Below are 23,476 nucleotides of genomic sequence, written 5' to 3'. Positions count from 1 at the left end.
GTGTTAGATAGGGTAGGTTAGTGTCACGATGCCGGCTGGCAGGAGGTGGATCCTCTGTGCCAGAGAGGGATGGCGAGGACCGTGCTAGTGGACCGGTTCTAAGACACTACTGGTTTTCACCAGAGCCCGCCGCAAAGCGGGATGGTCTTGCTGCGGCGGTAGTGACCAGGTCGTATCCACTAGCAACGGCACCTCTCTGGCTGCTGAAGATAGGCGAGGTACAAGGGAGTAGGCAGAAGCAAAGTCGGACGTAGCAGAAGGTCGGGGGCAGGCGGCAAGGTTCGTAGTCAGGGGAGATAGCAAAGTTCTGGTACACAGGGTATAAACACACAAAAACGCTTTCACTAGGCTCTAGGGCAACAAGATCCGGCAAGGGAGTGCAAGGGAGGAGACTAGATATAAGGAGGGAACAGGTGGGAACCAATTAAGCCAATTGGGCCAGGCACCAATCATTGGTGCACTGGCCCTTTAAGTCTCAGGGAGCTGGCGCGCGCGCGCCCTAGAGAGCGGAGCCGCGCGCGCCAGCACATGACCGCAGGAGACGGGAACGGGTAAGTGACCTGGGATGCGATTCGCGAGCGGGCGCGTCCCACTGTGCGAATCGCATCCCCAACGGCCATGAGAGAGCAGCGCTCCCGGTCAGCGGGACTGACCGGGGAGCTGCAGGGAAAGAGACGCCGTGAGCGCTCCGGGGAGGAGCGGGGACCCGGAGCGCTAGGCGTAACAGTACCCCCCCCCTTAGGTCTCCCCTTCTCCTTATCGGGTAACTGCCTCCCCTGGGATGAGGACACCGGGAAAGGATGGAGGGATTCCTCAACGGCAGGCAGAACCGCAGGAGTAGGAATGGGGAGAGAGGGCAGAGGGCGGGACCTGGCACGGGGCAGTGTGACACCAGGAGGAGGGCCATGAGGGGACACAGAAGCTTGCCTGATGGAACTGGGAGGGGGGGAGGGGCATTTCCTGTGGCAGGCAGAGTCCTTAATGACCTTAGGGGGACCAGATACAGGAGGAACCACAGAGTTACGGCAAGGGTTACTGGGAACCGGTTTTAGACAGTTCTTGGAACAAGAGGACCCCCAACTCTTGATCTCCCCAGTGGACCAATCCAGGGTTGGGGAATGAAGTTGAAGCCAGGGAAGTCCAAGGAGAATTTCCGAGGTGCAATTGGGGAGGACCAAAAGTTCAATCCTCTCGTGGTGAGATCCGATGCTCATAAGAAGGGGCTCCGTGCGGAAACGTATGGTACAGTCCAACCTGGCTCCGTTGACCGCGGAGATGCGGAGTGGCTTGACAAGACGGGTCACCGGAATATGGAATTTATTCACAAAGGACTCCCGAATAAAATTTCCAGAAGCTCCAGAGTCCAGACAGGCCACGGCTGAGAGGGGAGAGCTGGCTGAAGTGGAAATCCGAACAGGTACCGTGAGACGTGGAGAAGCCGACTTGGCATCAAGAGACGCCACACCCACGAGAGCTGAGTGTGAGCGTGCGTTTCCCAGACGTGGAGGACGGATTGGGCAATCCACCAGAAAATGTTCAGTACTGGCACAGTACAAACAAAGATTCTCTTCCTTACGGCGATTCCTCTCTTCCAGGGTCAGGCGAGACCGATCCACTTGCATGGCCTCCTCGGCGGGAGGCCTAGGCGCAGATTGCAGTGGAGACTGTGGGAGAGGTGGCCAGAGATCTAAGTCTTTTTCCTGGCGGAGCTCTTGATGCCTCTCAGAAAAACGCATGTCAATGCGAGTGGCTAGATGAATGAGTTCATGCAGGCTAGCAGGAGTCTCTCGTGCGGCCAGAACATCTTTAATGTTGCTGGATAGGCCTTTTTTAAAGGTCGCGCAGAGAGCCTCATTATTCCAGGAAAGTTCAGAAGCAAGAGTACGGAATTGTATGGCGTACTCGCCAACGGAGGAATTACCCTGGACCAGGTTCAGCAGGGCAGTCTCAGCAGAAGAGGCTCGGGCAGGTTCCTCAAAGACACTTCGAATTTCCGAGAAGAAGGAGTGTACAGAGGCAGTGACGGGGTCATCACGGTCCCAGAGCGGTGTGGCCCATGACAGGGCTTTTCCAGACAGAAGGCTGACTACGAAAGCCACCTTAGACCTTTCAGTAGGAAACTGATCCGACATCATCTCCAGATGCAGGGAACATTGGGAAAGAAAGCCACGGCAAAACTTAGAGTCCCCATTAAATTTGTCCGGCAAAGACAGGCGGAGGCTAGGAGTGGCCACTCGCTGCGGAAGAGGTGCAGGAGCTGGCGGAGGAGATGGTTGCTGCTGCTGTAGCTGAGACTGAATCTGCTGTAGCTGCGACTGGAGTTGCTGAGTCATGGTGGTCAAGTACGACAGCTGGTGATCTTGTTGGGCAATCTGTCGGGCTTGCTGGGCGACCAGTGTGGGGAGGTCGGCGACAACAGGCAGAGGAACTTCAGCGGGATCCATGGCCGGATCTACTGTCACGATGCCGGCTGGCAGGAGGTGGATCCTCTGTGCCAGAGAGGGATGGCGAGGACCGTGCTAGTGGACCGGTTCTAAGACACTACTGGTTTTCACCAGAGCCCGCCGCAAAGCGGGATGGTCTTGCTGCGGCGGTAGTGACCAGGTCGTATCCACTAGCAACGGCACCTCTCTGGCTGCTGAAGATAGGCGAGGTACAAGGGAGTAGGCAGAAGCAAAGTCGGACGTAGCAGAAGGTCGGGGGCAGGCGGCAAGGTTCGTAGTCAGGGGAGATAGCAAAGTTCTGGTACACAGGGTATAAACACACAAAAACGCTTTCACTAGGCTCTAGGGCAACAAGATCCGGCAAGGGAGTGCAAGGGAGGAGACTAGATATAAGGAGGGAACAGGTGGGAACCAATTAAGCCAATTGGGCCAGGCACCAATCATTGGTGCACTGGCCCTTTAAGTCTCAGGGAGCTGGCGCGCGCGCGCCCTAGAGAGCGGAGCCGCGCGCGCCAGCACATGACCGCAGGAGACGGGAACGGGTAAGTGACCTGGGATGCGATTCGCGAGCGGGCGCGTCCCACTGTGCGAATCGCATCCCCAACGGCCATGAGAGAGCAGCGCTCCCGGTCAGCGGGACTGACCGGGGAGCTGCAGGGAAAGAGACGCCGTGAGCGCTCCGGGGAGGAGCGGGGACCCGGAGCGCTAGGCGTAACAGTTAGTTTAGCAAATAGTTTCTAGTGTAGGGTATAGTGTAAGTTAGTTGAAAGATATAATCCCACATTCGCACTATACGAATTTCATTACGATTTTTGCATGGAAAAAAAGTGAACAAACATAGCGAATATACAAATTTCATGATCATAGGACAAATATTTGTCCATATATTCGCAAAATATCGCAAATTCGAATATGGCCCTTGCTGCTCATCACTAAAGGGGACATGCTTCTCACAGCCTCTGAAGGGCTCATCTTTTGCGACCACAAATCAAATGCCTTTTTCAAGGCTCATACCTGCAAATACCTGAAATGAATAGTGTTCCTCAACCAGCTACAGTAGCCAGTGCTGTGATCTGTATCTAGCCTGTAGTTCTGTTGCATTTCATATTGTTTCGCAAACACAGTCAGTGTTCATCTCTGCCAGTCAAAAAGTGTGTTGATCTTATATGTATGTAGCCTGTAGTGTTTATACAGGTCTGTTGCATTTCATGGAATAGCAGGAATAGCAGCAATGTGAAGGAGAAAATTCAAAATCAAAATTTTTTACACTCACATGTTCTTGTAGACCCAGTTTTTGATTTTTTTGCAAGGGGCAAAAGGAGAGAAATCACCCTAAAATTTGTAACCCAATTCTCTCGAATAAGGAAATACCTAATATGTGGATGTTAAGTGCTCTGTGAGTGCACTAGAGGGCTCAGAACGGAAAGAGCGACAATGGGATTTTGAAGAGGTGAGTTTTTCTGAAATGTTTTTTGGGGGACATGTCACATTTAGGAAGCCCCTATAGTGCCATAAAATCAAAAGAAAAAAATGGCATACTATTTTGGAAACTACACCCCTCAAGGAACGTAACAAGCAGTACAGTGAGCCTTAACACCCCACAGGTGTTTGATGAGTTTTCGTTAAAATTGGATGTGTAAATGAAATTATTTATTCACCAAGATGCATTTTTTCCCCAAATTTTTAATTTTTACAAGGGGTAATAGGAGAAAATGCCCCCCAAAGTTTGTAACCCCATTTCTTCTGAGTATGGAAATACCCCATGTTTGGACGTAAAGTGCACTGCTGGCGCACTACAATGCTCAGATGAGAAGGAATCACATTTGGCTTTTTGAAAGCAATTTTTGCTCAATTGATTTTGGGGGGCATGTCGCATTTAGGAAGCCCCTATGGTGCCAGAATAGCAAAAAAGCCCCACATGGCACACTATTTGGGAAACAACACCCCTCATGGAAGGTAACAAGGGGTACAGTGAGCCTTTACACACCACAGGTGTTTGACAAATTTCAGCTAAAGTTGGACTTGAAAATAAAAAATTAGATTTTTTTCATTAAAATGCTGGTGTTACCCCCAACATTTTTATTTTCACAAGGGGTAATAGGAGAAAAGCCTCCCAAAATTTTTAACCCTGTTTCATAGAAGTATGGAAATACCCCATATGAGGATGTGTGGTGTCCTAGTACCGCATTTCATACGGTACTTATCTATTTATGGGTCCCCATAGCCAGAGTCCCTAGGACGTAGGGATCTCTGTAATCTAGTCTACCCCTAGTCGCCTCTATCTTAACGTATAATTAGTAATTTATGCATAGATAATATAAATAGTATAGTATAAATGTAACTAAATGGTTAATTACTTGTTTCTATGGCGTCGCAGGGCCTTCGGGTCATGTGATACGTTCCAAGCCTCACTCTTGATACGTTCCAGGCCTCACTTTGGTATTTCTAGCCTCGCTTTGGTTTTATTATGTGTATAAGAAGTCAGACAATCGCCCAGAAGCCTGTGTGACGGTGAGTGACAGCTGACCATGGACCTATCAAATTTGGCTCTGCCCCCTGTCCATATAAGGGACGCGGCAGCCATTTTAGCTCTCTTGCTCCTGTGCTCTTGATGAGAGAAGACCTGTACAGCAGTAATTGCAGTGAGTTAGGCCTGAGCCTTGCGGCAACGGCTGAACAATTATAGTTATAGAGTGTATCAATCCCCAAACACTCTGCGGGACTTCCGGACCTAATCTACCCCTAAATCCCGACGGATCCACGCACCAATTACCTTGATTGTATTAACCTGCAAAAGACGCAAGGTCCACAGCAACTGTCAGTCATTGAAGTCTATACAAGTGTATTACAGAGACTGTTACTGTATTCTGAATGTACTGCAAGTTCAAGAGTAAAATTTACTTCAGTTCAAGTTTAACTCTAGTGTGGACCTTCAGTCATTATCTGCATATGCCTGTCGTTTCTGGGAAGGGCGGCGATAGGCCGAAGCTATACCTCAATAATACCAGCCCTCACCCTGGTGTCACGAGTGACAGGGTTAATATTAACCCCTCATATACCGTTACCATACCACCACTACCATACACCCCCCAAGGGCTACCACAGATGTAAAGTGCTCTGCGGGCAAACTACAGTGTACAGAAGAGAAGGAGCGTCAGTGGGCTTTTGGAGAGAGAATTTGTTTGGAATGGAAGTCGAGGGGCCATGTGCATTTACAAAGTCCCCCCATGGTGCCAGAACAGCGGATCCCCCCACATGCTACCCCATTTTGAAAGCTACACCCCTCATGGAATGTAATAAGGGGTACAGTGAGAATTTACACCCCACTGGTGTTTGACAGATCTTTGGAACAGTGGGCTGTGCAAATGAAAAATTTTATTTTTCATTTTCATGGACCACTGTTCAGAAAATTTGTCAGACACCTGTGGGGCGTAAATGCTCACTGCACCCCTTATTACATTCCGTGAGGGGTATAGTTTCCAAAATGGGGTCACGTGTGTGTGTGTGTGTGTGTGTGTGGGGGGGGGGGGGGGGGGGAGTCCACTGTTCTGGTACCATGGGGGCTTTGTAAACGCACATGGCCTGCAATTCCAGGCACATTCTCTCTCCAAAAGCCCAATGGCATTCTTTCTCTTCTGACCCCTGTAGTGTGCCAGCAGAGCACTGTATATCCACATATGGGGTACAAATTATTTCATTTTCACGTCCAAATTTAATGAAAATTCTTCAAACACCTGTGGGGTATTAGGTCTCACTATACATTTTTTTTATGTTCCGTGAGGGGTATAGTTTCCAAAATAGGATCACATGCGGGTGTTTTTATTTATTTTAATTTTTTTTTTTTTTGCCTCAATGTCAGAACCACTGTAATGTACATGGTGCTCTCACTCCTGAGCCCTGCTGTGCACCCGCAGAGCATTGTATGTCCACATGAGGGGTATTTCTGTACTCTTTTGTTGTGTTACAAATTTTGTGGGTCTTTTTTCCTTTTATTTCTTGTGAAAATGAAAAGTATGGGGCAACACTAGCATGTTGGTGTAAAAAATTTAATTTTTTTTCAATAAAATGCTGGAGTAGACCCCAAATTTACCTTTTCATAAGGGGTAAAAGGAGAAAAAGCCCTCCAAAATTTGTTAGGCCATTTCTCTCGAGTACAGAAATACCCCTTATGTGGCTCTAAACTGTTGCCTTGAAATACGACAGGGCTCCAAAGTGAGAGAGCGCCATGCACATTTGAGGCCTAAATTAGGGAATTGCATGGGACGGACCCGGATACAAGAATTACACTTGCCTCTGATACCAAAATTACCCTATGGCAGTGTTTCCCAAACAGGGTGCCTCCAGCTGTTGTTAAACTCCCAGCATGCCTTGACAGTCAATGGCTGTCCGGCAACACTGGGAGTTGTTTTGCAACAGCTGAAGGCTCCATTTTAGAAACCGTACCGTACCAGACGTTTCTCATTTTTATTGAGGGGAGGGGATTAAATGTGTATGGGAATGTGTATATGTAGTGTTTTACTTTTTATTTTGTGTAGTGTAGCGTAGTGTTTTTGGGTACATTCACCCAGGCGGAGGTTTACAGCAAGTTCTCCGCTGGGAGTTTGAGCTGAGGTGGAAAAATTTGCTGCATTTCAAACTTACAGCGAGGAACTTGCTGTAAACCCCGGCACGTGTGTGTACCCTGTACATTCACTGGGGTGGCAAACCTCCAGCTGTTGCAAAACTACAACTCCCAGCAGGCTCTTTGGTTGTCAATGTATCCTGGGGGTTGTAGTTATGCAACAACTTGAGGAGAACAGTTTGTTGCAAAACTACAACTCCAAGCATGCTCAGACTGCCCCAGCATGCTGGGAGTTGTAGTTCGGCAACATCTGAAGGTTCCGATGTTGCCAAACTACAACTCCCAGCATGCCTGGGCATGCTTGGAGTTGTAGTTTTGCAACATCTGGAGCCCTACAGTTTGGGCACCACTGTATAGTGGTCTCCAAACTATGCTCTTCCTGATGTTTCAAAACACAACAACTCCCAGCATGCTGAGACTGTCCAGGCATGATGGAAGTTGTAGTTCTGCAACATCTGAAGGGCCAAATGTTACAGAACTACAACTCGCAGCATGCCTGGTCAGTCTGGAAATGCTTGGAGTTGTAGCTTTGCAACATCTGGAGGGCTACAGCTTGGGCACCTCTGTATAGTGGTCTCTAAACTGTGGCCCTCCAGATGTTGCAAAACTACAACTCCCAGCATGCCCAGACATCCTTTGGCTGTAGTTTGGCAACTCCTAGAAAGCAGCACTTACCACTGATCTTAACTGCTACCTCCGCCACCGCCTCATTACTGTCGCCAATCCCACTGCTGCCGGTATCGTCGGTCCCTCGCTGCTCTGGCACCTGCCGCCATCTTCCCACCGCTCTGCCCGCACATCCAGGGACAGGCAGAGCACGGCTTTCAACTTTAACCCCCCCGCCCCCAACTGCCATTGGTCGGTCAGCCCTAACCAACCATTGGCAGGGGATAGGAGGAGGTGGCACCCCTGCCAGATCGCTCCTATCCTGACAGCTCCAATCATTCCTATTTTCTGGGCTATCGGGTCATCAGAGACCCGATCAGCCCGGAATCGCCGCAAATTGCCGATCTGAATTGAGTCTCAGGACCCCCCAGGCATTGTCACGGGATGCATGCTGAATGATTTCAGCAGGCATCCTGGTCCGGTCCCCGCCCGGCGAGCAGCGGGGACCGGAAATACTCAGGGCGTACAGGTACGCCCTGCGTTCTTAAGTCGTTAAACTTGCCTTATGCATACCTTGTAAGATAAACACAGTTCAAAGCAAAGTTGACAAGTAGGTTGGTGAAAAATCATGGGAAAAAAAATAAACTATCCTTAAAAAAAATATTCCTGGTAAAGGAATTGTCCATCCTAGAGGTTCTGTTTCCACATCTTCGTGTTTGCTCACCTACTGCTATGCAGAAGGATAGCACTAGTCACTAGGAGGAGTTGGGTCTTGATAACACATCAGAAGTGCCAACTGAGAGGAGTGGTGGGGATGATGAAGAGGAAGCTGTCAGCAGGCCTTCTGGTCCGAGCAGCTCAGGAGCAAGTGATGGTGACACTGGTGATTGATCTGAAGGCTTGAGAGAAAAAAAACATTCTAGAACTGGGGCACAGTAGGGTGTTGATGTACCTAGCTATTTACAGTATCCTGTCATGTGAAAATTCTTTACTATGTTACCAGATGTAGGAAAGTAGGCCAGGTTCTGTCTCTGTGGAGAGAAAGTGAGGCACAGGATGGGTCCAAATTTAGGAATTAGGCCTCTACGTCAGCACCTCATGTATCACAAAGCCTGAATAGATGTATACCTATTCCACCAGTACCTGCTCTCTGCTGGCTACAGATAACTCTACCTCACCACAGTCTGCTGTACGATGGCTACTACTTGTAACGCCAATCCACTATCACCCTACTTCCAGCCAGGCCTACACGTACACAACCCATCATCCACAATAAAAGGGATAGTTTTTGAGATGCTTGGAAAAATCCATGCTGTCTTTTTCACTTGCTAGACTAAACCTGTTGTTACTCCCAAAAAGTGGAATCATTTTTTGACACGCTGGGATAAAGCCACTGTGTTGTCCCTTGCCTCTGTGTGCTTATTAACACTACTGTATCTACCGACAATCAGGGATACTTAATGGCGCTTTATTTTTGTGTGAATAAGCCATAAAAAAGGGGCAAGCTGTAATAGTTACCATGGGTTATCGCAAGTTGCCATAACTAAGCCTTAAAGGGGTACTCCGCCCCTAGACATCTTATCCCCTATCCAAAGGATAGGGGATAAGATGTCAGATTGCCGGGGTCCTGCTGCTGGGGACCCCGGGGATCGCTGCTGCAGCACCCCGCTATCATTACTGCGCAGATCGAGATCGCTCTGCACGTAATGACAGGCAATACAGGGGCCGGAGCATCGTTACGTCACGGCTCCGCCCCTCGTGACGTCACGGCCCGCCCCCATCAATACAAGTCTATGGGAATAGACTTGCTTTAAGGGGACAGGCCGTGATGTCATGGGGGGGCGGAGCCATGATGTCACGCTGCTCTGGCCCCTGTATCGCCCGTCATTACGCACAGAGCAAACTCGCTCTGTGCAGTAATGATGGCGGGGTGCCACAGTGGCGATCCCCGGGGTCCCCAGCAGCGGGACCTCGGCAATCTGACATCTTATCCCCTATCCTTTGGTTAGGGGATAAGATGCCAGGGGCGGAGTACCCCTTTAAAAACACTTAAAAACTACTTGAATATACTCCTTACAGTGTTAGACAGTGGTTTAGAGCTGTAAGGCAGTGTTATAAACATGTTTTAAGGGCTTTTTTAATTGCCGTTTGAGTCGAACCGAGCTGAAACAAACTTGTGATTTCTGAAAAGTTTGTCGAACCAAACTTTTCAAAAGTTGTCTCAACTCTAGACATGACCTCTTTGGATCTAAAGGTTTTGCAATAATTAATGACTTATTGTTAAAATAATTAATCATCACCCTCCACATTTATGAGCTGGATCTTCTCATAATGTATCCAAAATAAGATACTATGTTTCCCAAAGGGTTTTTACATAAAGCCAAGGCTTGTCCTGTCGATTTGACCCTTGGTCTTGCAAGATGGTGACACCACACTCTAATAGCCACAAACAACATCTGTATGGCAAGGCTAGCCCCACTTCGGTGCACTGAAAGCAGCAATATATTACTTAGTTGCCTGTTCTTTTAATAGCCTTTATGTAATATTACTCAATATTCCCTACAGTGCCCGAACAAATCTTACAGGTAGTTCCAGAAGATTTATTATAAAAGGTGAAGCAACCCCTTCAATGTGCATTGTGAGTGAAACAGATTTCTGAATCTTATACCATAGCATCTATGGCTAACGTCACTATACAAGAGGGCCCTGCTGGTTGTAACCCTGGTAAGTGGGTCAGACATAATGCAGTGCCCACCAGGGAGCAAAGCTGGACATTAAATCGCTTTTATAGTTTTAGTTCAGTGTATGGAGAAAGCAAGAGAGGGCTTCAGAGGAAGTTAAAGATTCCTATTGCAGTGGGCAAGGAGAGTATGAAATAGATTGGCATTTTTTTTCATTACTATGCTTAGTACCTTGTGTATATGTAATAGCTATGAAGAATTGTCTTTTTACTTCACACAAGTTATCAAGATTATTCCAGGATTTAAATATTTGACTGTGCTATAGAGACTGTCAAATGAGTGTAGTTCTTAAGAATTGCGAGACCCTCCATCAAACACAGGTGCAGGGACTATATTATATTATCTGCCCTGATGTAAATTTTTAGCAGCATACAAAATGACCCAATACCTTATATCACTAGTCGGGCATTAAAAGGGAGCCTGTCTGCTTTAATGGCTGGAGAGGGAAGGAGATCATTCTCCACAGGGTTGTAGGGAATTGTAGCTCAGTTGTGCTGCAATGGGTTGGGTGACTTATGTGGGGGAGGGAGAAAAGTGAATTTACTTACAATCAAGCAATCTTGGGACTTGTAGTTGGAGAGAGGGAACTCCAACAGGAAATAGCCATTTCACAAAAAGAAAGCAGCAGCATTATAGTTGACTCACAACACAGCCATTTAGCCCCAGGACAAGCACATGTTATTAGTAAGCATGTCCATTACTGTCTGGGATTACAATTTATATCAATCACAATACCAGGGCACAAAGGCCCGGGCACTAAATCCACTTATGATCCCTTCCCTTAAAACGTAACTGTTATTGGCACAATATGAGATAAAATATAAATATATATGGGTGACAACCAAAAAAGTGTGTTAAAAGGTATATACTGCCCCTATTTACTGGTGTATGATAGTGATACTTGGGATTATCTTCCCACTATACAGATATATCTATGTAGAACACTAAGGAGTCTGCAGTACCCCTAGTGCAAGTAGACATAGGAACAGTATCTTAAAACCAATTACTTTGCTCCACTCTACATGTTTCAGTGCTTTAGCACCCTCATCAGGAGGAACATGAGGCAAACCTTTTTGACTCATGTTCCTCCTGATGGAAACTGAACTATATGGACACTAGATTAAATCAAGATATAACAAAAAAAAATGCATAAAATAGCTGAATAGCGACAAATAATCTCACAAATCCCTTGATATGCTGTTTAACTTTTGCTGCTTAAATAAATTTGTATTGCATAAAAGTAGAGGAAGATAATATAGTGCACAAAGTTATTAGTGTGTACTCTATATTTTAACTGGTGACACTGAGCACAGCAGGTTTTACTTGTATTTTATATAATGCAGAAATGTAGTGTGAACAATTGTCTTCCTAGACTGCTTGGTAGAGTGGTGGTCAGTAATGTGCTGCTGGCAAATCTGCTTGGAATATAGATTCCTGCATAATGAAAAACACAGTTTTGCAATTAAGGCCGAGATTTCACATAACGAACTGTAACTGAACTTTAATTACTTTTTTAGCGTTATTCCTCCCTGGGTAGAAATCTTCTTGTGGTGGATAACAAAGGTCTCACTAAGAAATGCAATCACACATATTCCCCTGAAACTAATTAGAGCAAATTTAATTCTACTGAAGTACAAGATGCTAAGGCTAGAATGAGGATGGGGAAACCTGCTGGACTATGGGTGACAGTATGTAGTCAGATGAGAAAGCAAGTATCACCATAGCAAATTATTTTCAGCATTACAATTACAAAATGACATGTAAATAAGACATGAAGAGAATAGATAATTTTAGTAAAAGAATTTAGGAAAGAAGAACATATTTTACTCACATAATGTTAAATCACCAACAACATTCTGAAAATGTCATTTGTTTCATCTTGGCTCACTTGCATCTATACATCATGAGCCCTCAGCTGAATCATATGATCTCCAATTTGACAACCAGTAAATTGCATACTCTCTTGTGCAAAAATTATGCCAGTTTTCCCTGTGTCATTGACTTCCTGTGAACTACTGGATTATATTATCCCCCATCACATTCCCCCAGGCAGCAATCACATGCTCCTTGTTTCTCTATATGTTACTGTGAGTTGTTGAATATAGACCAGGAGAGCAGTGATATAGTAGGTGAGTCCATACACTGATTAGCTGCAGACTTATACAACTCCCTTAGTCACACTGACTGTCTCTTCTGTGAGAAAATTCTCTAGTGTGTCCAATAGTGATGAGCGGCATTGGCCATATTCGAATTTGTGATATTTCGCGAATATATAGACAAATTCGTCCTGAATTTGCGAGTTTTGCATATTCGTTATATTCGCATATTCGCGTATTCAAGGAAGAAGACAGTGAGGGGTGGGCAACTTTACTATTGGTTGCTAGGGATGTTGTTGATAACCTCTGATAAGTGTATTTGCATCATTCTAATTGGCCCACAAGTGAAAAGGAGTATGCAAATATTCACATATGCGAATATACGCATATGCGAATATGCTCATATGCGGAAAAAGTGAATATTCATAATTTCAAATATATAGCAAATATATTTGCAATATTCGCGAATTTGCTAATTTGCGATATTCGCAATAAAAACTTGAAATGCGAATATTCGCGTCTTACACTAGTGTCCAATGAAATGCATCTTATGACAAGGCGAAAGGCTGAAGTTGCATCAAATTTGATACTCTATATGGAGAGTTAGTGGACAAAAGTTCTATGTCACCGATCTATTACTTGTTGCACTTTGGACACTTTTGTGCATGTAAAGTAATGCCTACCCCTCTACCTTTTTAAAACCAGGAGAACCATGGGAAATGTAGGCTGTTATACAAAGGGGGGGAGGAGTTAAGATAGCAGACAACCCATTCATGTCACATGGCAAAACTAAAATAGGTATGCACATAGCAAACAGAAAATTTTAATTGATAATAACCAATCCTGCGGTATATAAACAAAAAATTGCTGGACTGATTTTTAAATGAAAATCTCTACCTTTTTAACACCACAGCTGTTTCAGATTTTTGTACACTTTTTGTCAATTTGTGGTGCAGAAATTATTTGCCATTCAGGTCCCAATGCATGAACTTAGAACAGATGTAATCCTTTGCTCCATCTAACAGAAACGCTGCAGTCATTGAGGATAGGGGACCAATAATATAAAGCAGCTCTATAGACTGACACACTGCTCGCGGTCTTATATTTACATGAAGCAGTCGGAAAGAGATTTAAGGGGAAATCCAGTCAAAATTATCTGATCATTTTGTGCAGATCACAATGGGAAAGCCTAGGACCACCCCTGATTTCCAGAATAAATGAACTCCAGAGAAAGAAAGATTAAACCTCTTTGGTGCTGAACAGAGATTTTGGCCTGGAAAAAAATCTCTCAAAACATTCTTTCCAACCTTTGATTTGATGGACATTCTAGTGGGGCAAATTTCCATTAATGGTTCACGGGCAAATGTTTTAACAATCCTTAGCTGTCCTTACACGGTGAACATTGGTTGCCCAATAATACAATCTATCTTCTCCTGTGTTTGACAAATCAGAGGTTATTTTTTCCTGCATCTCCCCTCTAAGGCTGCATTCACACCTTGTTTTCAGCCTACGGTTGCCGGATACAGCTGGGGGAAGGGAAAACCGGGTGCACCCGTACCCCAGCCGGACAGGCGCTGAAATCCATTTACTTAAATGAGCCCACCGGAGTCAGACGGTGACCCGTATCCGGTTTCCTGACCGGACGTAAAACCATAGTATACTAAGTAGTATAGGTCACAGCAAGAAGTAAGCGGACTCCCAAATGCAAAAAAGGCTGTGGTCTTTATTTAGGTCATCAGCATTGCAACGTTTCGGCTACAATCTAGCCTTTGTCAAGCATTGTAGCCGAAATGTTGTAGCCGAAACGTTACATTGCTGATGACCTAAATAAAGACCACAGCCTTTTTGCATTTGGGAGTCCGCTTACTTCTTGCTGTGACCTATAATACATGGATGTTAGGATTCTGAGCTGGTTATCCGGATGGTCACGTGCATAGGAGCTGGGACTGGTGCTGTCTTCTAACCTGGATTCATAGTATACTACGGTTTTAGGTCCAGTCAGGAAACTGGATACGGGTCAAAAATGAGCCAACCAGAGTCACCATAGGCTGAAAACGAGGTGTGAATGCATCCTTAGCAATGTTCTGAGCTTTGTAAGTCTACCCATTTACATTGAAACCTCTCTAAATGACCAATTCTTCAAGATTCCTGTTTTGGTACTGCTGGTTCTCCTGGTTCTGACCCTTTAGCTTATTTTTTGTCATCCATTCTGTTTTCTGATTCTATCCTTTAGCCCCCTGTACACAAGTTGGGGGGAGCCATTTAGAACAGATTGTCGAGGTTGGTATGAACAGTCACTGAGGTGAGAGTAAGGCTACATTGTTACCTACCTTTTAGTGGTTTCTAAAGGTATTTAAATAGAGAAGGATGTAAGAAATGAAAATGTAAGAGAGTAGAGTCCCTGAGAAATGCATCATGATTTTGGATATAAGAGATAAAACATGCATACTTTCACCTGGATGAATAATCGTGAGTGCCAGGTAGAATCACAGTATCGTAGACCTGTCCAAATCAAATGGAGGCTTGAACGGCTGAGTAACAGTTTGTGCTTAAAAATTCTTTTAGTCTTGCATTTATATTTATTGTCCTTCCATTCTGCTGGAATGAAGCAATTTGTGTGCAAATAAGGCAAGAATATATATATATATATATATATATTTGTGTGCAGTGTTGAAAATGTGTTGAAGTAGTGGTGGGGGTATAGTCAAAGCTGATATTAGGAACTACCATCTATGGGTCTTTGGAAACCATACAAATAATTTTCCTAAATTCTTCTTAAAGGGATATTCCAGTGTAAAACAATTTTTATTTAATTTTTTTTAGATCAACTGGTGCCAGAAAGTTAAACAGATTTGCAAATTACTTATATTCCAAAATCTTAATCCGTCCAGTACTTATCAGCTTCTGTATACTACAGAGGAAGTTGAGTTGTTCTTTTCTGTCTGATGTGTGTCTGAGGTGTCAGCAGAGAGCACTATGGTCAGACAGAAACAAACAACTCACCTTCCTCTGCAGCATACAGCAGCTGATAAGTACTGGAAGGATTAAGATTTTTTTATAGAAGTAATTTACAAATCTGTTTAACTTTATGAAGCCAGTTGATTTGAAAAAAAAAATAATAATAATAATAATTGTTTTCCACCAAAGTGGTGGGAATAGAAAAACAGAGCTAATTTATTTTAAAAACAGCTCCACATCTGTCCCCAGGTTGTGTGTGGTATTACAACTTGGCTCCACTTACTTCAATAAAACTAAGCTGCAGAACCACACCCAACCAGGAGACAGACGGGGAGAGGTTTTTGAAATAAATTGGCTTTTGTTTAGCTTTTCGTTTTTTTTTCTATTCCTGGATAACCCCTTTTAAAGGGTACCTCTCATCAAAAAAACTTTTGATATATTATAGATTAATAAAAAACTGGATTTCCAATGCCAAGGTTTGTGCAAAACAGATTCTTTAATGCTTAAAATGCCATAGCAGGGGTCATAATGTAACGCGTTTCAGGTGCGTTAGCACCCTTAATCGTACATGGTGCCGAATGTGTTTTACGTTGTTCATTTGTGGAATTATGCGCTTTATCTGAATTGCAACATATGCACGAACCCTCTTTTTCTGTACAACAACCTATCCCTAAGTTCGCAACTAAAAATCATAATTTCTATCCAGTCATGTCGCGCACACAGTCTCTTGACTTTTTTCAGGAGGCTGTGGAGCGTGACCTGACTGTTTTATCTCAGTCCAAAACAACGACTCTTTCTAATCTTTCTTTTCAGGAGCGTGCGGCCCTTAAGGACTTATCTAATATGTCTGATCTGGTCGTATGTCAAGTTGACAAGGGGGGAGCAGTGGTGTTGCTGGATGCCGGTCTATATAAAAAAATTTATTTAGAATTATTATCAGATGTTACAACCTATAGACCGTTATCCAGCAACCCCTGTTCCATTTTCAAGGAACAATTAAGAGAACTTGTGGATCTTGGGGAGCAGAATGGGTTTATATCTAAATCCGAAGCTGATTATATCAAAATTGAACATCCAGTTACAGCCATCTTCCACTCACTCCCTAAGATACACAAAAACTGTCCCCCCCCCCCCTGTCAGACCCATAGTTGCCGGGATAGGTTCCCTTAATGAAAACCTATCCGCCAGGCTGGACAATCTCCTCCAACCACTCGTTCCAACCATGCCCGGATATATCCAAGACACCAAACATCTTCTCTCGGCAGTAGAGAGTTTAGAGTGGTCTGAAGGACTTACGTGGATTACAGCTGATGTAACTTCACTGTATTCCGTAATTCCTCACAGCCAGGCAGCAACTGCCATGAGTTGGTTTCTCACTACTTATTCTGAATACCCCGCTGGTCTGCAGGAATAAATGATCATCGTTTTGGATTACTTACTTACTCACAATTTTTTTATGTTTGATGATCAGTTCTTCCTGCAGACCACCGGGGCCCCGATGGGCGCATGTTTTCCCCCCTCTATAGCTAATATATATGTATATGGCATACTGGGAAAGTCTGTATTTATATTCATCTACTAATGTGTTTAAGTCCAATATATACTGGTATGGCAGATATATTGATGATTTGCTATTTATATGGAGGGGTGACATCAAAGATTTAGACTGTTTCAAAGGTTTTTTGAACTCCAATATGCTCAACTTATGCTTTACAGTTAATCATTGTGTTTCTAACGTGTCTTTTTTGGATTTGACTATGAGGGGTGACACAGATTCCCAAAAAATTATGTCTACTACTTATCGCAAAGATACTGCAGTAAATTCCATCTTACATGCACGCTCGTGTCACCCCCCACATGTCATCCATAACCTCCCAATTGGAGAAGCTATCCGAACCAGACGGAATTGCACTAGGGATACGTATTTTTCTGTTGAAATGAATGCGTCATCTGAACGCCTTCGCCATAGAGGGTATCCACAGTGGTCACTGGATCGTGCAGACAATACTGTATGTGGGGTGCACCACTAATAGTCTCAAAACTCGTATCAGAAAACATTTATCAGATATACCTCACTTTAATTCCAGGAGTGTCTCATCCGTATCATTACACTGTGCTCAGCATCACAATGGAGATTTTTCCTCTATTAGTTTGTCTGCCATTGAAAAAGTTTTTTTACCTAAACGCGGCGGTAACCACAGACAAAAATTGCTGAACCGTGAGGTGTACTGGATCATCAAATTGCTGAACCGTGAGGTGTACTGGATCATCAAATTGGGGACCAGGGCGCCTCAGGGCTTAAACAAAAGACAAGATGTTATCTTATATTATTAAATATTTTTCATTGCAGTTTTTTGTGGTTTTCTGTAGTTTTTTGTATCTATGATTTTGTAAGTAGCAGATATATCTGCATCTATATGTCTATATATAGTTTGGTTATCCACTTGTTGCTATATTTTTTTGCTAAATTTATAAAATAATTTCTTATATAAATTGTAGACATACTATGTCTAATATAGCAGCATATTGGAGTTCAAATACCGGGCTCAAATAACAGTGGGAGATGCATTTGTGTTAATCTTTGTATTGTAAAAAACTATTTTTTCAAATATAGATGGTGTTAATTCATCAAAAATCTTATTTAATACATTGATATAACAGACCATGCATATCTTTCCTTAAAATCCTTCCTGAAGTGATTGTGTTTCATTCACACAGTTTTTCTTGACATGTGTGCGTTTTTTCACACTTCAGGTTGCATACATATGAATGCATATTTGGGAATTGAATTATTATTTTTCTACATTAAAAAGTTTTTTACTCCTTGCAACATATGTATGCCCTTAAGTGTGTATCTTTGTCATGTACGATTAAAGGAGTAGTCCAGTGGTGACTCAGTGGTTTACAACTTATCCCCTATCTTAAGGATAGGGGATAAGTTGCAGATCGCGGGGGGTCCGACCCCTGGGGCCCCCCGCGATCTCCTGTACGGAGCCCCGACAGCCCGCGGGAAGGGGGCGTGTCGACCTCCGCACGAAGCGGCGGCCGACACGCCCCCTCCATACAACTCTATGGCAGAGCCGAAGCGCTGCCTTCGGCAATCTCCGGCTCTGCCATAGAGATGTATTGAGGGGGCGTGTCGGCCGCCGCCTCGTGCGGGGGTCGACACCCGCTATCTCGGCGGAGAGCCGGGGCCCCGTACAGAAAGATCGCAGGGGGCCCCAGCGGTCGGACCCCCCGCGATCTCAAACTTATCCTTAGGATAGGGGATACATTTTTCACCACTGGACTACCCCTTTAAGGGTGCTAACGCACCTGAAACGCGTTACATTATGACCCCTGCTATGGCATTTTAAGCATTAAAGAATCTGTTTTGCACGAACCTTGGCGCTGGACATCCAGTTTTTTATTTTGCAAAGTGGTGCTGCCTCGCACAGTCCGTGCGCCTGGGGCCCTGGGGGGTGAGCTGAGAATTCCATTCATCTTCTATTATAGATTAATGTATGCAGAATAACTTTACAATTGCATGTTATTCAAAATGATGCTCTTTCTATTTAATTTTCCACTTTGAAGAAATGACCACTAGGGGTCTCCCTACCAGTCCTGGCAGCAAGCATTTCAGACTCATGCTGGAGTCCTAAACACTACGAGCTGCCAGTCTGCTTTGTTCACAAAGGAGAACACTCAGAGCTGCCAGCCTGCTTTGTTCACAGCCTGTTTGGCTGTGAACAAAGCAGGCTGGCAGCTCTGAGTGTTGAGGACTCCAGCATGAGTCAGAAATGCTTGCTGACAGGACTGGTCAGGAAAAATACAATAGAAAGAAGCATATTTTTCATTAACATGCTATTGGAAAGTTATTCAACATTCATTAATCTAAAATATATCAAAAGTTTATTTGATGAGAGGTACCCTTTAAGGTTTTAAAGTGATGTTCATAAAAAAATCATCCAAATTATTGGAGCTTCTTGAAAGGGTCCTATCAGGATAGAGGGCTCTTTGAAGTATAGGCAGTATAGTTTTGTTCATTTTATTATTTTCACACCTTTTTTACACATTTTATTGTACTTTTAAATTAATAACAAAATATTGAATTTAGAGCTGAACTCCAAAGGGGAAAAAAAACTAATAGAAATGGTAGAAAGTCTTTTACTCATTTTCTGCTTTGGAAATTGAGTCTCAAGAAAATAACATTCAGCTTGTTACAATGCTTCTGCCATGCAAATGCAAATCTGAAATCCTGTATCATTTACTATATAAAGAATTTTAATAATAGAACATTCCTTTTCATCCCAGAAACCTTACAACCTGCTCACTTGTTATGTTCCCGAGCAGATGAAATAATTGGTCTCCCCTGAGGTTTAATCTCATTACTAATCAGATCATTTTTATGGTTTTCCAATTTATTATGCTTAACTAATTTTTAGTTACCACTAATTAGTTTCTCATTTCACTGTTGGCTCCGCAGTCACACATTTACAGTCATTTTCTTGGGATTCCAACAAAAAACATCCTGGGTATCAAGAAGAATAAAAAATAAAATGTAAGGTTTTTTATTTTATTTAAGATTGTAAAATTGACCTTTCTTTTTTAAATGCAACAACTGTACATAAGTTGCATACTCCTATTGTCTTCTGTTAAAAATGCTCTTATACATCTGGCAGCAGGATCAAAGTAAGTGACTCTCACAAGTCTTGGCATCACTTTTTTTTAATTTATTTTTTATTTTTTTGCATCTATGGCCAATATTGCAATTTTTCATTGCCCTCATTTGCAGTGTGTGATTTCTTTGGTATTGGTCTAGTACTATAATTTGGTCCCCTGATGAACCCTGCATCATAAGTGAGAAATGTGTTGGGTGCAGTGTTTTGTGTGAAATCTAGTTTGGATTTACCAAGCAAAGTTTATACGATTCACAATCTAAATTTCAAAAATAACCTACTTGTATGTTTTCAAAGTATGGGGTAAAAAACTGATGACTCTCACACAAACCAAGGGAGAACATACAAACTCTATGTAGATGTTGCCCTCAGTGGGAATTTCAATTTAGGAACCCAGCACTGCAAGGCAACAGTGCTAACCACTGAGCCATCATGCTGCCAACAGTGTAAATGTTGCCATTAGCAGAGGAGTGGGGTTTGTGGCCCAGCTTTAAATTATCTAGTCCTGTGTATGGCTGTAGTATTGCTCCATGCATGAGCATAAGTATATTTATTAAAATAGGATTAAATCTCATCCTGGGATGTAAAAGAACCCTTCCTAAGTCTTCTATGATAAAAATTTGATGCAGTGGTACTAAATATACATGCCATTCATTAACCCATAACATGGAGATGTTTAATAGTCATTAGTAACATCGTGCCTGGTGTTTATGGTAGCACACGGTGGCACACATCTTGGACATACATGGGAAGGATTTCACACAATTCTTATTCCTGGAGGTATGCTTGTAAAGGGGTACTCCAACTTTTCTTACTTAAAGGGGTACTCCGTCCCTATACAGCTTATCCCCTAACCAAAGGATAGGGGATAAGATGTCTGATCGCAGGGTTCCCGCTGCTGGGGCCCCCCCGCAATCTCGGCTACGGCACCCCAGACATGCGGTGCACATTGCGAACTTCGCTCTGTGCCGGATGACTGGCAATGCTGGGCGAGGGCTCAAAACGTTACCGTCATGCTCCGCATGTGATGCCACCACAATGCCCCCTCAATGCAAGTCTATGGGAGGGGCGTGGTGACCGTCACGCCCCTCCCATAGACTTGCAATTAGGGGGCGTGGCCATTACCTCATGAGCAGGCGTGACCTCACGAGCCTCTGGAGCTGCACCTGACGCTCTAAACAAACACCGGTGCAGCAGGGAGATTGTGGAGGTCCCCAGTGGTGGGAGCCTTTCGATCAGACATCTTATTCCATGTCCTTTGGATAGGGGATAAGATGTCTAGGGGCGGAATACCCCTTTAACCACAGGGTACTCCAGCAATTGCAAAGTGTCGACTCCTATGCTCTGTGCATAGGAAGATTTGGGCACTGATCTGGAGATCATGAGGGGGGGGGGGGGGCGGCAATCGGACCCCCCCCCCGCCTCTGCATGGAGCATGGGGATTAACATGGCCCTTCCATACATTCACTATGGCAGTGCTGGAGATACACAAGTGATATACTAGTCTATAAATAAGAAGTGCCATCTGCCCTAAAAAAAACTTAAGAACTAATTCAGAACAGAATTTTGGACATATTTAGATCAAATAAAAATAAAACTGTTGAAGGGTGGACATGCACTTTAAGGCTGCAAAAACATAGCTTGGATTTATTCATACGGGATGATGGGTCTACTGCATCTTTCAGTATGAACGGAGTACTTGAGGTGGAAATGCCCTTTTAAAAGTAGAGTTGAAATGGAATCCAAATGTTTTCATATACTGACAGCATCTATTTTACAGCAGGTAGATTTCGGAGAGATCCTGGAAGTGTAGCAGTTGTAATAAAATATTGAAGTGCATCACAGTTACTCTGGAAGGTTTTAAGAGCATCCAAGTAGCATTAAATGTAACAGTCAGTTAAAAATGGCTGAGCGGAGTGCAGCGTCTCATAATGCAGCCGGTTCTGGCCTCTCTCTACTCCTCAAGAATTATAGGCGCATTATCCCATATGCATCATTTATATCTACAAGGATTGTCTACCTCTTCCTTGTCACGAATGCCCTTATTATTACATAGCTTGAAATTGAATTCCAGAATCCTTTTAAAGCACAACACCTTGTAAAATAGGGCACAATTCTTAATTAAAGACCATTTAAGAAGTCTAATAAAAGGCACTTACCTTCTTATGGAGTTGTTAAATGTTTTATTGAGGATATTTTAAAGTTCATTTTTAAGTGAGCACTTTTAACTAGGACGAAACTTATTTTTTCTTCCCTCCTTTACCATAAAAGAAATTAAAATTATTCTCATTTATAACAAAATCATCAAAAAAAATTAAAACGCAGATCAGGGGTGTAAGTAATACAAATATAATTATCACAGCAGTAGCAATAATAGTGACAAAATAAAGTATGAAAAAGCTCTATAGATGGCCATGCACATTAGTTCAGCTGCCAAATGTTAAAGGGGTATTCCACGATTTATTTTTTTCTCTTTATATTATGAACTACACTAACTTTACAGCCCCTGTAGCATAGTCAGTGTCTGTACCTGTGTTTTTCATGGTAGGCTCACAATTCTGTGATTTTTGCCCCAAAGTTTATTTTTAAAAGCATGCAGTGCAGCCCGAGATATTACATCGGTAGTCAGGTGATGACAGGAAGCTGTCCTGCTTCAATGGGCGGGCCGACCTCTGGATGGGAGGGTGATCATTCGGCAATTAATTGTACACTGCTCAAAAAAATAGAGGGAATCAACCACACTTCTGTGAAATCACACTGTCCACTCAGGAAGCAACACTGATTGACAATCAATTTCACATGCTGTTGTGCAAATGGAACAGACAACATGTGCAAATTATAGGCAATTAGCAAGACACCCCCAATAAAGGAGTAATTCTGCAGATGTAACCACAGACCACGTCTCAGTTCCTATGCTTCCTGGCTGATGTTTTGGTCACTTTTGATTGCTGGCTGTGCTTTCAGTCTAGTGGTAGCATGAGACAGAGTCTACAACCTACACAAGTGGATCAGGTAGTGCAGCTCATCCAGGATGGCACATCAATGCGAGCTGTGGCAAGAAGGTTTGCTGTGTCTTTCTGCGTAGTGTCCAGAGCATGGAGGAGCTACCAGGAGACAGGCGAGTACATCAGGAGATGTGGAGGAGGCGGTAGGGGGGCAACAACCCAGCAGCAGGACCACTACCTCCGCCTTTGTGCAAGGAGGAGCAGGAGGAGCACTGCCAGAGCCCTGCAAAATGACCTCCAGCAGGCCACAAATGTGCATGTGTCAACTGAAGCGGCCAGAAAAAGACTCCATGAGGGTTGTATGGGGGCCCGACGTCCACAGTTGGGGGTTGAGCTTACAGCCCAAC

At 43.9% G+C, this 23,476-nt stretch overlaps 1 protein-coding gene across 2 annotated transcripts in view; it reads left to right on the top strand.

The window, feature by feature from the left end:
• Positions 1-23,476, top strand: part of LOC130281739 (heparan sulfate glucosamine 3-O-sulfotransferase 1-like) — a 168,948-nt gene that overhangs the window by 93,721 nt on the left and 51,751 nt on the right. The window lies entirely within an intron of this gene.

This window comes from Hyla sarda, chromosome 7, assembly GCF_029499605.1.
Source record: "Hyla sarda isolate aHylSar1 chromosome 7, aHylSar1.hap1, whole genome shotgun sequence".
NCBI lineage: Eukaryota > Metazoa > Chordata > Amphibia > Anura > Hylidae > Hyla > Hyla sarda.
This window is presented reverse-complemented; position numbering and strand designations above follow the sequence as displayed.